At 66.0% G+C, this 16035-nt stretch overlaps 1 protein-coding gene across 3 annotated transcripts in view; it reads right to left on the bottom strand.

Moving 5' to 3' along the window:
* Window positions 1-16035, bottom strand: part of ZNF423 (zinc finger protein 423) — a 174596-nt gene that overhangs the window by 72825 nt on the left and 85736 nt on the right. The window contains exon 1 of one of the 3 annotated variants that reach the window (XM_036440750.2): window positions 10093-10248. The exons of the other annotated variants lie outside the window; for them this stretch is intronic. The gene's annotated coding sequence lies outside the window, so the exon portion shown is untranslated. Of the gene's footprint in view, window positions 1-10092; window positions 10249-16035 lie in introns of those variants that run through there. 3 annotated transcript variants of the gene reach the window in all.

Raw genomic sequence — 16035 nt, 5'->3', positions numbered from 1 at the left:
GGGAAGGGGGACGCTGGGCCCCTTCCCTGAGGGGGTGCAGAGGCCGCTGGGGCAGGGCCACCGGACACGAGACAAGTTCCCACGCCGGATGGAGACCTGGGGTCCCTCCCCGCCCACGCCCTGCCCGGGCGGGAAGCCCTCTTGCGGGTGCCGGGGGCGTGGGCACCGCTTCTCAGGGAAGCACGGGCACGCTCACAAACGGGGCTGCGCCACGTGGTTGGGGATGGGGGGACCTGGGAAAGCCGGACGGCTCCCCCCGGGGGCGGCGGGAAGCCACAGCACGTGGCGGAGGCCACAGAGAAGGGTCTGTGTTTCCGGCCCAAACCACGCAGAGGGGCCATTTCCTTCGCTTCCCTCGACCCACGCCCACCTAAGCAGGGAGGTGGGTGCCTGATCGTGACCGGGTGGAGGAGCGGCCGCGGAGCTCAGAGCCTGTGGGCCCCTCCCTCCACTGGGGGCGGGGCTCTCCTCACACAGACGCCCCGTGGGGCCCCCTCCGGGGCCGGAGCCACCCCCCTCCCCGGCCGTGCTGGCCCACCAGCCTCCGGGGAGAGGAACACACAGGGACGGCCGTTCCCGGGAAAACAAAGGTGCCGGGACCAGCACCTGGAGCCGGGAGGGTGCCGAGCGGCCAGCCGGGGCGGGCAGGAGGGCGTGCCAGGCCGAGGGCGCCGGCGGACGGAAAACTCAGTAGCCAGAGGAAAGGACCGCAGCCCGCTTCGCGTGGGGGAGAGGCAGGCGAGGCTCGGACTCGGCCGCACTGGCCTTGCTCTGTGACCCGGACGTGGAGCCCGGCCCGGCCCGCCCGTCCGGCTCAGCCTCGGACGCAGCCACAGGGTCTGCGCTGCAGGGGGCAGGGGCCCCATCCCGGCCCAGGCAGACACAGCATGCACACGCACCCAGCTCTCGCAGCACCCCACAGCGCACACAGACTGACACCCAAACACACACTCCCCTCCACACAGCCACACCTGCCTTCCCACGTCACGTACGATCACATGCTCTCCCACACGTGCACATCCACTCATGCACTGTCGCTCGCACACAACAGGCACGCACACGCACTCACATCCAGCCATGCCCACCCTCACACTCACGTCACATGCGGTCACACACTAACCCCACACATGCACATCCGCTCATGCACTATGGCTCGCACAAACACGCATGCACACGCACTCACATACTCACAGCTGCCGCCATGGCACTCATACTCACAGGGACACGGGCCCCCCTCGGCTCCCTGTGCCGTCCCAGGCCGACCCCGACCTCGAGAGATGGCAGGGTCCCTCGGCTGCCTCTGAGCCTGCTGTTGGCCGCCCCCCACCCCGGTGCCCTCCGCCCCGACCGTGTGCGGGCTGCCCGATGCCAGCGGGCACGGCTGCCAGAGCTCCCGCATCCGCGGCAGCCGCCCGCCTCTGGAGCCCAGCGCCCGCCTGGCGCGGCACCGCCCCCAGCGCCCTCCCAGCGCGAACACCGGCCCCCGGGGGCTCTCAGGTTACGGGCGCTCCGGACGGCGGGGGCGAGGACGCCGGCACCTCGGATCAGAGTCACCGCCCTCCCGGTGACGCCCCCCGCACGCCGGCTCCGGGCGCAGACAAAGGGGCCACGGAGAAGGGGCTGGAGCGGGGCCGTGGGGACCTGCAGGGCCCCGCCCAGGGGCCCACCGTGACTGTTCCCACGTCTGAGCTCAGGCTCACGCAGGCTGCCACGGAGCGTGTCCTGCGGGCCCAGCGACCACCAACGTGGGGACCAGGCCCCTCCCGCTGCACCGACGAGGAGCCCGGGCCTCAGTTTCCCCAGGAGATGGCCGCACCGGACGGGCCACAGGCAGCCCCTGACCAGACGCGGGTCTGAGCGAGCTCCCCCGGGAGGCGGAGAAGAGCCGCCGGCGCAGGTGAGGCGGGGGGGGGGGGGGAGGGCCACGCCTCTGCCTCAGCGCAGGCCGGTCCGGCCCCCGGGGCCTCTGGGGCGGGAGGACGGGGCCTGCCCGCCGCCCGCGTTCCGGGGAGGGACCCCCCCCCCCAAGGCCGGCAAGGCCCAGGGCGGTCACCTGCTCCCGAACCTCGTGCCGCCCACCGAGACCCCGTGTGTGTCCGTCCGCCCGGGCGCACCTGCCTGACCCCCGAGACTGAGGACGGAGAGCCGCGTGGGAGCGGACGGAGAGGGACCGGGGAGGCGCCGTTCTCCGTTACCGACCGGCCCGAGGGGGCGCAGGGCTCGAGGAGTCTGTGTGCGTGTGTGTGCACATGTGTGTGCGTGCGTGTGTGCGTGTGTGCGTGCGTTTGTGTGTATGTGTATGTGTGTGTGCGCGTGTGCGCACGCGTGTGTGCATTTGTGCTCGCGTGTGCGTGCGCGTGTGCGCACGCGTGTGTGCGTTTGTGCTCGCGTGTGCGTGCGCGTGTGCGCGCGCGTGTGCATGTGTGCGCGTTTGTGTGTGCGTGTGCATGTGTGCTCGTGTGTGCATGTGCGTGCGTGTGCGCGTGTGTGCGCGTTTGTGTGTGTGTGCGTGTATGTGCGCGTGTGTGCGTGTATGTGTGTGTGTGGGTGCGTGTGGGTGTGTGTGCGCGCGGAAGCTCCATGTTTAAGTTTGTGAGGAAACTCCACAGCGTTCTCCGTAGTTGCCTGCACCCGTCTGCAGTCCCACCAGCCATGAACCGGTGCTCCCTCTTCTCCACATCCTCGCCAGCCCTTGTTGTTTGTTAGACGGAGGGACCTGCCTCAGTTTCCTCACCTGTGAATGGGGAATAAGGACAGGCCCACCTCTGCTGTGCGCGCGTGTGTGTATGTGCGCGCGTGTGCGTGTGTGTGCGCGCGCATGTGTGTGCGTGTGTGTGTGCGTGTCAATCCTCACCCGAGGATATCTTCCCATTGATGCTTAGGGAGAGGGGGAGAGAGAGGGAAAGACGGGGAGAAACATCGACGCGAGAGAAACACCCCGATGGGTTGGGGCCCGAACCAGGGAGGAGCCCCAAGTGCGTGTCCTTGACCAGAATCGAACCCGGGACCCTTCCCTCCACAGGCCGACGCTCTATCCACTGAGCCAAACCGGCTAGGGCAGAGTTTTGAGGGTTTTGGGATGTATTCCCAGAAGCGGGATCGCGGGGTCAAACGGAAGCTCCATGTTTAAGTTTGTGAGGAAACTCCACAGCGTTCTCCGTAGTTGCCTGCACCCGTCTGCAGTCCCACCAGCCACGAACCGGCGCTCCCTCTTCTCCACATCCTCGCCAGCCCTTGTTGTTTGTTAGACGGAGGGACCTGCCTCGGTTTCCTCACCTGTGAATGGGGGATAAGGACAGGCCCACCTCTGCTGTTGCTGAGCAGCTGACATAAGTGGATGTTTATAAAGCGTTCTATGAGAGGATCTTCCATTAAGACCAAGAGTTACCCTGCAGAAGAGTTTTCATTTACTTTTTAAAAGATATTTCTACTAGAGGCCCGGTGCATGAAATCCATGCATGGGAGGGGTCCCTCAGCCCGGTCTGACTTTCGGGGGATGTCTGACTGCCGGTTTAGGCCTGATCCTGCAGGGATCTCTGCAGATCGGGCCTAAACTGTCAGTGAGACATCCCTCTTGCAATCCAGGTCTGCTGGCTCCTAACTGCTCGCCCCTAACCGCTCCCTGGGGGACAGGGCCAAACTAGGCAAGGGGCCATGGTGTTCTGGTCTCTGGTCATTCTGATTGTTCTACCGTTTCTGTTACTGGGCTTTTATTATATAGGATTGATCTCTGACGGGAAAGGGGAGGGAGAGAGAGAGATAGAAACATCAGTGACGAGAGAGAATCATGGACCGGCTGCCTCCTGCACACCCCACACTGCGGATGGAGTCTGCAACCCGGCCCTGTGCCCTGACCGGGAATCGAACCTGACCTCCTGGTTCAAGGTTGACGCTCAACCACTGAGCCACACCAGCCGTGCCAGAAGGTGATTTTCAAAGCCAAGGCTGCTGGCCCTGCACCATGGCCCCAGGGCCCCTGCACTTGCCACCCCCGGGTGTCAGAGAGGAACGGAACTGCCCTGGGCTCCCAGCCCACCCCTCTCACTGTGCAGATGGAGAAACTGAGGCACCAGCGCCTCACAAGGGCTTGGACCTGGGTCTCCAGGCTCCTGGCAGAGTGGGTAGGAGACCCTCCGACGCCACGCGCCATTTCCCAGAAGCCTCTGGCCTCCCGGAGCGCACAGCCCGCCGGCCGCTCCTTCCCTACAGACCTCCTCAGCACGGCTTTGAGAACGCCATTGACCTTGGATTTTTAATATATATATTATTGTTTTCTCACAGAGAGGAAGGGAGAGAGAGAGTTAGAAACATCAATGAAAGAGAAACATCAATTCAGCTGCCTCCTACACACTCCCCACTGGGGATGTGCCTGCAGCCAAGGTACATGCCCTTGCTAGAATTGAACCCGGGACCTTTCAGTCCGCAGGCCGATGAGCTATCCACTGAGCCACACCGGTTTCAGCTGAGCTTGGCTTTTATTGCAGACATTAAACAGACGAGGGGAAAATAAAGCCCCCCCCAATCTGCCCCGCTGAGACTCCCCAAAGATGGGGTGCTTGTAGCCATCGGAGGGCCTCCAAAGGGCCCCCCATCGGCCCCTGGCCGGGCCTTCCTCGCACCCCAACATCGCCCTGCCTGCCGCCGCTTCCCAGCTCCTCGAGGGAGGAGGGAGCCGCCCCTGAGGTCATCCCGGAGCCTTCTGGAAGCAGCCCCGCCAAGGCCCGCCGGAGGGCCCGGCGCCCGGAGAGAGAGCCACATGCTGGCGGGGCCGGATCACCGGCTTCCGGCTCCCCTGGGCCGGCGGGGCCAGATCACCGGTTTCCGGCTCCCCTGGGGCCTGCAGGACCGGATCACCGGTTTCCGGCTCCCCTGGGGCCGGCGGGGCCGGGTCACCGGTTTCCCGGCTCCCCTGGGGCCGGCGGGGCCGGATCACCGGTTTCCGGCTCCCTGGGGCCGGCGGGGCCGGGTCACCGGTTTCCGGCTCCCCTGGGGCCGGCGGGGCCGGGTCACCGGTTTCCGGCTCCCCTGGGGCCGGCGGGGCCGGGTCACCGGTTTCCGGCTCCCCTGGGGCCTGCGGGGCCGGTCACCGGTTTCCGGCTCCCCTGGGGCCGGCGGGGCCGGGTCACCGTTTTCCGGCTCCCTGGGGCCGGCGGGGCCGGTCACCGGTTTTCCGGCTTCCCCTGGGGCCTGCGGGACCGGATCACCGGTGTTCGCTCCCTGGGGCTCGGCCGGAGCACGGTAGTCCGGCTCCCTGGGCCGCGGGGCCGGGTCACCGGTTTCCCGGCTCCCTGGGGCCTGCGGGGCCGGATCACCGGTTTCCCCGGCTCCCCTGGGGCCGGCGGGGCCGGATCACCGGTTTCCGGCTCCCCCGGGGCCGGCGGGGCCGGATCACCGGTTTCCGGCTCCCCCGGGGCCGGCGGGGCCGGATCACCGGTTTCCGGCTCCCTCGGGCCGGCGGGGCCGGAGCACCGGTTTCCGGCTCCTGGGGCCGGCGGGGCCGGGTCACCGTTTCCGGCCCCCTGGGGCCGGCGGGGCCGGGTCACCGGTTTCCGGCTCCCTCGGGCCGGCGGGGCCGGATCACCGGTTTCCGGCTCCCCTGGGGCCGGCGGGGCCGGGTCACCGGTTTCCGGCTCCCTCGGGCCGGCGGGGCCAGCGGGGCCGGATCACCGGTTTCCGGCTCCCTGGGGCCGGCGGGGCCAGCGGGGCCGGATCACCGGTTTCCGGCTCCCTCGGGCCGGCGGGGCCGGATCACCGGTTTCCGGCTCCCCTGGGGCCGGCGGGCCGGCGGGGCCGGATCACCGGTTTCCGGCTCCCTCGGGCCGGCGGGGCCCGGGCTCGGCCGCGTGCGTGGCCCGGCGGCGGCAGCTGCGTGCTGATTGCGCGGGGCGGGCGGCAGCTCGCTTTCATCGCGGCCGCAGATCTGCTACATCTGTCGCTCCTTTGTGTCCGCCGCCGCTACAAGCTTGTTCCCGCATTCTTCTCACCTGTAGCGGCGATTAAAATTCATTACCGACGACAGGAGCGCGGCAGACACGCTCCTCTGTGTGCCGCGCGGCGCTCCGATTAGGAGCAGCTGTTTGCCAACTCATGCAGCGCCGCGCGCCGTGCCCGGCCAGCCAATGCGGGCGCACCCCACGGCTGCGGAGAGGGGGGGGGGCGTCCGCGAGTTAACCTGGCGCCACGGCTGGCACTCCGGAGACATCCATCATGGCCCTTCGGGGAACCCCGAATTCGGGGTGCCCGGCGCCTCGCCCCCACACACAGGCCCTGAAGGAACCCCGAAAGAGTCTCCTCGTCTCCTCCCCTGTCCCCGAACCGCCATCACCGCCACCAGGTGCACGTCAGGTCCCGGCCCAGAGGAAACCTGGCAACGAGGGCATGAATGCGTGAAGGAGGGGATGGCTGGACGGACGGATGGAAGGATGGACGGGTGGACGGATGGATGATGGATGAAGAGATGGATGGATGAAGAGATGGATGGAGAGATGGATGGACAGATGGACGGACGGATGGACGGACGGATGGATGGATAGGTGGATGGACAAATGGATGGCTGAATGGCTTTCTAACTATGGTTTGAATGAATAACTGGATGGATGGATGGATGGATGGACAGATGGATGGATGGATGGTTAGTGAATGGAGGATGGATGGAGGATGGATGGATGAGTGGGTGATGGACAGATGGATGGATGGATGGAAGATGGATGGATGAATGGATGGTGGACAGATGGATGGATGGTGGAGAGGTGGATGGATGGATAGTGGATGGAGGATGGATGGATGAATGGATGGTGGACAGATGGATGGATGGTGGAGAGGTGGATGGATGGATAGTGGATGGAGGATGGATGGATGAATGGATGGTGGACAGATGGATGGATGGTGGAGAGGTGGATGGATGGATGGATAGTGGATGGAGGATGGATGGATGAATGGATGGTGGACAGATGGATGGATGGTGGAGAGGTGGATGGATGGATAGTGGATGGAGGATGGATGGATGAATGGATGGTGGACAGATGGATGGATGGTGGAGAGGTGGATGGATGGATGGATAGTGGATGGAGGATGAATGGATGGTGGACAGATGGATGGATGGTGGAGAGGTGGATGGATGGATAGTGGATGGAGGATGGATGGATGAATGGATGGTGGACAGATGGAGGGGTGAAATGAAAAACTAGTCCGGAAGAGGTGCTAGGGCCCCTCCGGGGGTGGGTCTCCAGCTGGAATGGAGTTCATGAGCCTGACCACTGGCCTGCCGCCTGGGCCCGGAGCAGCGCCTTCTGCAGAGCCGCCCAGTGTCGCCGTGGCCCCCGGGGCCACACACCGAGGCGGGAGGCAATCAGCCGGCCCCAGGTGAGCGCGGTGGTCATTCTTCCTCTCACAAGAGCATCTTGGGCCAAGGAGAAAGCAAGGGCGAGGGGGCAGAGGGCGGAGTGGAGGCCTGACCCCCGGGTGAACCCATTAGAACGAGGAGGCAGGCCAGCGCACAACAAACTCGCAGATGTGGTGAGAGAATAAACTGAGACTCCACACCTCTTAAAGGGACAGGCTCAGCTCTGTGATTTGGGGTGGGGGGTACATTTTTGTCTGTGGAGGAGGCATCCCTCAAATGGTTGGGTGAGGAGGTGTGTGTGTGTGTGTGTGTGTAAGCATGCCCACATCCATGCGTGTGCATGTGTGTCCGCCCCACCAGGCGTCTCCAACACTCACCTCCTGCCTCATCGCCCAGCGGAGAAGGGGGCCTCCCCGAGGAGCACAGCCCAGCGGCCCCGAGTGTCTCTGGGGGAGGGGCCGGCCAAGCACACGTGTGTCCCTCCTTCCTACGCCCCTGCCCTGGGCTCCCCTTCCTCCCCAAGGAGGGTGAGCACGCCCTGCTCCCCTCGGGAAGCTCCTTTCACTCCTTCCTTCCTTCCTTCCTCCTTCCTTCCTTCCTCCTTCCTTCCTTCTTTCCTCCTTCCTCCCTCCTCCCTCCCTCCCTCCCTCCCTCCTTCCCTCCTTCCTCCCTCCCTCTCTCCCTCCTTCCTTCCTCCTTCTTCCCTCCTTCCTTCCTTCCTTCCTTCTCCATACTGAGAGCTAGTCCGGCCAGCCCTCCAGGTGCCGGCCCGCCCGCGGAGACTGCCTCGCAGGGGTCAGAATTGCATCCGGGCAGCCTGGAGCCACAGACGGAGCCACAGACGGAGCCAGAGACGGAGCCACAGACGGCTGGGTGTGCATCCCGGCTCCCCGGCCAGCTGTGGGACCTCAGCCTCACGCAGGGGAGCCCGGGCGGAGGACGCGGCCTCGCTGGTCGGTGAGGATTAGACCGGATAACCCAGGGTAAGCACTTTGGCCGGCAGGGCGCACGGGGGACTCTCCGAGAACACGTTACCGCGTGTCCTTTCCAGACACTGGGTCGCGGCGGGCGGTGACGTCGGGTGACCCAGGAAGCCGAGCCCGTGTCTTCCCCCGGAGCCCAACACAGAAGCCCCCTCGGTCCTCCCTCCCCTCCGGCCCCAGGTTTGGTCCCTCCAGGGACGGGGCACTCACTCCCAGGAGCTTCCTGAGCGGAACAAAGTGACGTCTCTGTGAGCCCTCGGGGCACTGCCCACGCCCCCCAGGAGGAGGGGGAGACGGACCTGCAGGTTATGCTCGCTCTTTTCCCTCAGCCACACCGCCAGGCCTCCGCCGCCCGGCCTGCCCCAGGCCCCAGGCCCCAGGCTCCGGACGCTGGTGAGCCGCACAGTCCCTGCCCCCCGCGAGCCTCGCGGCAAAGAGGGGAGACCCAGAATGCAGTGCTCACTCCCTCTGCCACAGCGGGTGGCCCCGGAGGACAAGGACGGGAGAAGGGAGGGACAGGAGGGACAGGAGGGACAAGGAGGGACAGGAGGGACAGGGAGGGACGGAGTGCAGCTCTGCACGGAGGCAGGTGACACGAGCAGGCCCGCAGCCAGCGCGCGAGGAGCGGGGCGGAGCCTGGAGGAAGGCAGGGGCCCAGCGGGGGGGACCCCCGAGTCCGAGGCGGCCTCCCTGGGCTCCTTCCGAACCCCAGTTCCCGTGCTGCCCACGGGATGCGCAGAGCGGAGGCTCCGGCCCTGCCTCCAGAGGTCACAGGTCCCGCGATCCACTCCCCCGGGGACCTCTGAGCCAGCCCCGGCCTCGACTCACTGTGTGGCCGGAAGCTGGTGTCTCGGCCTCTCTGGTCCTGGCTCCCCCGGCTGAGCAGCCTCCAGGGAGACGCAGCGCTGCCAGGGCGGGTCCGGCCCCCACGCCGTGCAGGACGCCCCCCCCCGCCCCCCCGCACGCCTCTCCACCCCGCGGTGCCATCCTCACGCCCGCGGCAGCAACGCCAGTTAGGATTGGCACTGCTGCCAACGTCGCTGTCACCCGGTAGCCAATAACAACAGCTCCCCCATCCGCGGCTTCCGGAGCGCCTGCGATCGCAGCGTCCGAGGGTGCCGCCTCGGTAGCTTGGTTACGACGCACACGGAGGGGAAGGCTGGCCACGGGAGGCCCCCAGCCCGCGGAGAGGCCCACGGGAACGATCACACCCCGTCTCCGCGCCTCTCGGCCGGCCATCCCCGCTGTGGCCGGAGGAGCCGTGGCCCAGGCCACGCCGGCCGGCTGGGCGGGTGGGTGGCCAGTTTGGGCCCAGAAACTGTGGTCGGAAGCAGAGCAGATAGGAGGGCATGGGAGGGGGCATGCTCGGAGGGCGACACCAGCCCCGAGGGCACCGGGCATCGTCAGGGACACGGCCAGGCCACCTCGAGGAGCCGGGGGCCCAGAGCCACACGCAGAGCACAGAGAGAAGGGCGGGGAGAGGCAGAGGCGGCCCCAGACCCAGAAATCGGGGTGCTCGCCGGGGGCCCCACGCCACCCCCGCCTGGAGAGCCGGACGCAGACGGAGCGCCTGGCGGCGGGCGCCTCTGGGCCGGTCTTCCCTCGGCCGCTGGATCCAGGAAGTCTCCTTCCTCCTGGCCCGGCTCCCCTCCTCCCTGCTCCCTCCCTCCTCCCTCCGGCGCGCGGGGAGCGCTGAAGGGACTCCTGGCGTCCGTCCGGCAGACACCGGCCTGTTTTGCTCGTTCTCCCCAGCCCTGCCCCCCTTACCTCGGCCCCCGCTCACCGGGGCGCCCCGGGACGAGCCGGTCCCTGCTCTGGTCCCCGACAGCGGGCAGCGGGCAGGCGCGGGCCGGGGCGGCGCTCCCCACTGCCCCACCGGTGACCTCAGCCCCCGGACGCCTCCCCACCCTCGGCCTCAGCCGGGGAGGGTGGGCTGGGCGGGCGTGAGCTCCCGCCGCGGTGCTGGCGTGGCCTCCAGCGAGCCGGAGAGACGGGGCCTCGGGAGGGGCGGGCGGCGGCGGGAGGCCAACGGCTCGGCCACTCGGCCAGATGTTGACCCCACAGAGGGCCCGGGCCCCGGGGGTGCCGGGGGGTGGGGGGGACCCCCCGAGGGCTCTGGGGCTCCTGCAGAGCCGGTGGAGGTCTGGCCGGCCGAGGCTGGGGTTGGAGGGGGACACGGAGAGCCGGCCGGCAGCTGCCAGGACAGGGTGGGGGACGGCCCCTCCGAGGCCCAGGCGGGGTGGGTGGGGTGCCGTCTGCGGGAAGGAGCTCTCGGCAAATGGAAACCAGGCCTGGGAACCGGCCCGGCCCGGCCTGGCTCGGCTCGGCCCCGGGGAACGGCCGCTGCTCGCTGGCTCGCTCCCTCCAGGTGCCCCAGCCGGGCGGCGGGAGGCGGGTGAGAGGTCAGAGAGCAGGGAGGGGCCCGGGCTGCTGGGGCGGCCACAGCGCGCCCTCCCCCTCTCCTGTGCTCTCACACCCTCATGGCCAGCACGGCCTCCAAGGCCCACTTTCCGGCGGTTTCCACGTGTCCCTGGGCCTGAGCTGCCTCCTGGGCCTGGGGTCAGGGGTCAGGGGTCAGGGTCCCGCCGGGCAAACGTGTTCATTTTTGGAGACCGAGGCCCAACTCCTGACTCCTGGCCCAGGGACACACGGCCACGTGGCGGGCGGGCAGGGCGGTGGGGCCGGGCCCTGACACCAAGCGCTTGGAATGCAGCGGAGGCCAGGGAGTGTAGGTGTCACCCCATACCCCCCCATTCCCTCCCACTGTCAGTGGCCAGCTGTCGGCAATGTGCTGGCCGCCCACGAAGCACCATGGTGCCTGCCCGGGGGCCGCCCAGCCTGTGAGGGACAGGCCTGTGTGTGTGTGTGTGTGTGTGTGTGTGTCGTGATGTCTGCCAGGACCGGGGACGCCGTGGGGCTGAGCTGAGGGTCGGGAGGGCTTCCTGGAAGAAGTGGCCTTTATGCGGAGGCCGGCAGGATCAGTGAGTCCGGAAATGTCACCGGGGTGGACATGAGACCACACACGCCCAGCCTGTGCAGCAGCCTGGACCGTCCCCGTCAGACCTCCGCTCCCCCTGCTCAGCCAGGCCGGGGCCCCACTGCACAGACGGGGACACCCCCTCCCCGCCCCCACGGTCCCTCTCTCCCAACCCCAGTTCCTGTGAGAAATGTTTCCCGGGGTTCGTTTTTAAGGGGGGATGGGGGAGCAGAGGGATCCTGAAGGTCTCTCTTTTCAGAGAGAAAAAAATTTAATAAATAAGCGGAGCCTCGAGAAAAGGGCACAGAAAGGTCTGAGCTTCTGTAACCACTGAACAAATTAAAATCAGCTCGTCTAATCAGCGCCTAGTGGCCCGGTGGTCTGGGCGGGCCCGGAGCGGCACGCGGCACACAGCACACGGCACACGGCACACGGCACACGGCACACAGCACACGGCACATGGCACACGGCACCGGCACACGGCACACGGCACACGGCACACAACACACGGCACACGGCACACGACACACAGCACCAGCACACGGCACACGGCACACAGCACACAACACACAGCACACGGCACCGGCACACAGCACACAGCACACGGCACATGACACACAGCACAGGGCACACAGCACATGACACACAGCACCGGCACACAGCACACGGCACACAGCACACGGCACATGACACACAGCACCGGCACACGGCACACAGCACACGGCACACGGCACACAGCACACGGCACACAGCACATGACACACAGCACCGGCACACGGCACACAGCACACGGCACACGGCACACAGCACACGGCACACAGCACATGACACACAGCACCGGCACACAGCACACGGCACACGGCACACGGCACACAGCACACGACACACAGCACCAGCACACGGCACCGGCACACAGCACACAACACACAGCACACGACACACAGCACCGGCACACAGCACACGGCACACAGCACACGGCACACAGCACACGACACACAGCACACAGCACACAGCACACGGCACATGGCACACAGCACCGGCACACGGCACACGGCACGCGGCACACGGCACACGACACACAGCACACAGCACACGGCACATGGCACACAGCACCGGCACACGACACACAGCACACAGCACACGGCACACGGCACACGGCACACGGCACACAGCACACGGCACACGGCACACGGCACACGGCACACGGCACACGGCACACAGCACACGACACACAGCACACGACACACAGCACACGACACACAGCACACGGCACATGGCACACAGCACACGACACACAGCACACGACACACAGCACACGGCACATGGCACACAGCACACGGCACACAGCAACGGCACACAGCACACAGCACACGGCACACGGCACACAGCACCGGCACACAGCACACAGCACCGGCACACAGCACACGGCACACGGCACACAGCACACGACACACAGCACCGGCACACAGCACACGACACACAGCACACGGCACACAGCACACGGCACATAGCACATGGCACACAGCACACTGCACACAGCACATGACACACAGCACACGGCACATGACACACAGCACACTGCACATGGCACACAGCACCGGCACACGGCACACGGCACACGGCACACAACACACGGCACACAGCACACGACACTCAGCACCGGCAAACAGCACGTGGCAAAGGCACACAGCACACGGCACATGGCACGCGGCACACAGCGTGCAGCACACGGCACGTGGCACGCGGCACACTGCACACGGCACACAGCACACGGCACACAGTACACGGCACAGCGCGGCACACGGCACACAGCACACGGCACACAGTACACGGCACAGCGCGGCACACGGCACATGGCACACGGCACACGGCACAGCGCAGCCACGGCCGGCGCCAGCGTCTCCCCACAAAGCGTGCTCCCCACACTCGAGCAGAACACAGCGAGGCCGGGGAGACAGGGCGAGCCCCCAAAACCGGGGGGGGGGGGCACCATCCCTCTGGACCGCATTGCTCTTTTGGCTTCTGTTCCAGTCACCTAAACACGTGCGTGACTGTCCTACAAAGCGCTCCAACCAGCAAAGGGGGGAACCCGGGCCCCGCCGTGTGAACGGGGGGGGCGGGGGGGCCAGCAATGCCCCAGGCGGCCACCGCCTCCCCTTCCCCTTCCCACCAGATTCCACACACACAGAGGGACAGACACACACACACAGAGAGAGACACACGGACCGACACACAGCATGGTCACACACACACACACACACACACACACGGACAGACACACAGCACGGTCACACACACACACAGAGACAGATACACGGACAGACACACAGCACGGTCACACACACACACACACGGACAGACACACAGCACGGTCACACACACAGAGACAGATACACGGACAGACACACAGCACTGTCACACACACACACACACACACACACGGACAGACACACAGCACCGTCACACACACACACACACACACACGGACAGACACACAGCATGGTCACACACACACACACACGGACAGACACACAGCACGGTCACACACACAGAGACAGATACACGGACAGACACACAGCACGGTCACACACACACACACACGGACAGACACACAGCACGGTCACACACACACACACACGGACAGACACACAGTACCGTCTCACACACACACACACACACACACACACAATGCTGTAGTCACCCATGCACAGCCACACGGGCAGGAAGGTGCGTGTACAGCCCACACACACCGGGCTACGCGTGTGCACACAGGCCCAGGATGCCGGCTCTGGGTCCCATGGAACAGCTGGAGCGGGGGGCGGGGAGGGGCGGGGAGGGGGGGAGGGGGAGCGGGGATGGAGGGGGGCGCCGCTCGCCAGCCCCCTGAGGCCGCTGCCGCACACCTGAGGCCCGGGCTGGTGGCGAGGACTCTCATTTCCCCCGAGGAGCCTCTCCCGCAGCAGCCACCTGGCTGTCATCAGGGCCGCCGGGAGGGGCGGGCGGCCAGGCAGGGGCCGGGGGAAAGGCGGGGTGCGGGCTGCGGGGTGCGGGAGGCCGGGAGGCCGGAGGCTGCCAGCACCGAGCTCGCCTCCCCGTCCCACAGCCGCCCGGCGATCTGCAGCCAGGCTGGGTCAGACCCACGCCCGAGCCCTGAGCTTCACCTCATCCTGCCTCCAAAACAGGGCAGACGGGGGAATCCAGCCGGGACTTCCTGGTTCAGAGGTCGCTGCTCAACCACTGAGCCACACCAGCCGGCCCGGTGAGCGAGGGAGAGCTGGGAAGCCACCAGCTGCTCGCCGCTGGGACGGCCGGGCCGCGTAAGCTGGCCGTGCCAGGAGGCTGCCCGAAAAGGCGAGCCGCGCACGTCCTGCTGCTTCCGTCCACAGGCGTGGGCACGGGCGCCCAGGACTGGGCAGAGGGCCGGGGCACCGCCGAGAGCAGCTGGTGGCTTCCCGGCTCTCCCTCGCTCACCCGGCCCTGGGCAGCCCCACACAGGCTGAAGCCCTGCAGGCGCCCCGAAGCCTGGGGCACCTCCCGCCTGCAGGGGAGGCAGAGACTCCCCACCTGCCCGTCCGCACGGATCATGTTACCAACAACACGTGTGCTCCACACGGAGCCGCAGGCCCGGGGTTCCCCGGGGCAGGCCGGCCTCCGCAGACTCCAGCGGGCAGGGGCCCGGCTCTTCCAAGTGTGGGTCCCGACCCGTCGGGTGCACCCCGTCCTCTCGCCTGCTCTCCCTCGGCATTCTCCCGGCTCCGTCGCCCTGTCATCACACAGTAAGCCCAGGCACACACGTGTGTGTGCACACACATAGGCCCCGCTGTGCACACGAACACACCCTGAATGTATGTACACGTGCAAATGCTTCTGCACATGTGTGCGCGCGCACTTCCACAGGCAGGTGTGTGGGCACACCGCCACATGCATGCATATGATGTTGAGCTTGTGTGCATATGCTTCCACACACAGACATGCATGCAAAACTCCTCCTCCTGCCTGGCTTCCAGGCCGCAGGCAGCCATCCGCTCCACGCACACTGACAGGGCTGGGCACGTCTGGCACCGTGTGCGCCAGAGGAGCAGGGCCAGCCCCGAGTTCACCCCGAGAGGGGCCGGGGAACACGGGAGGCAGCGCAGGCCCGGGTGGGCCACACAGGTCCCTGTCGGGCCCGGAGAGCTCAGTGCTGGCGGCTGGCCAGGGCCACCTCCATGGCAGACAGGCCTGGGCTGGGTCTGAGACCGTGGGGGAGAGAACATACATACAGCAGGGCGGCGGGCACGAGAATGGAGGAGAGTAGTCCAGTGGACAGAAAGAGACCGATGATCGATAAAGACCACAGATAGAGGTGACGGATAGATGGTAGATAGATAGATGACAGATAGATAGATAGATAGATAGATGATAGATAGATGATAGATGATAGATAGATAGATGATAGATAGATAGATTGATAGATAGATGATAGATATAGATAGATGATAGATAGATAGATAGATAGATAAATGATAGATAGAGGATAGACAGATAGGGAGATAGGGAGATATAGACGACAGATAACACGTATACACGCCGTCCTAGGTTACGCTGGACTCTGCGTACATCGTTTCGTGGTTATATCGCCATCTCCCATTTATTTATTTTTAAAAAGTTCCATCCTTTCGTCGTATGAACATGTGTGCTTTGTGTTCTTTATTATTTATTGCCACAAGTGAAGGACCGGAATTGTTACTTTA

The sequence above is a fragment of the Pipistrellus kuhlii genome, unplaced genomic scaffold (genome assembly GCF_014108245.1).
Source record: "Pipistrellus kuhlii isolate mPipKuh1 unplaced genomic scaffold, mPipKuh1.p scaffold_m20_p_17, whole genome shotgun sequence".
NCBI lineage: Eukaryota > Metazoa > Chordata > Mammalia > Chiroptera > Vespertilionidae > Pipistrellus > Pipistrellus kuhlii.
The sequence above is the reverse complement of the archived record's forward strand: the minus strand, read 5'-3'. Positions and strand labels throughout refer to the sequence as shown.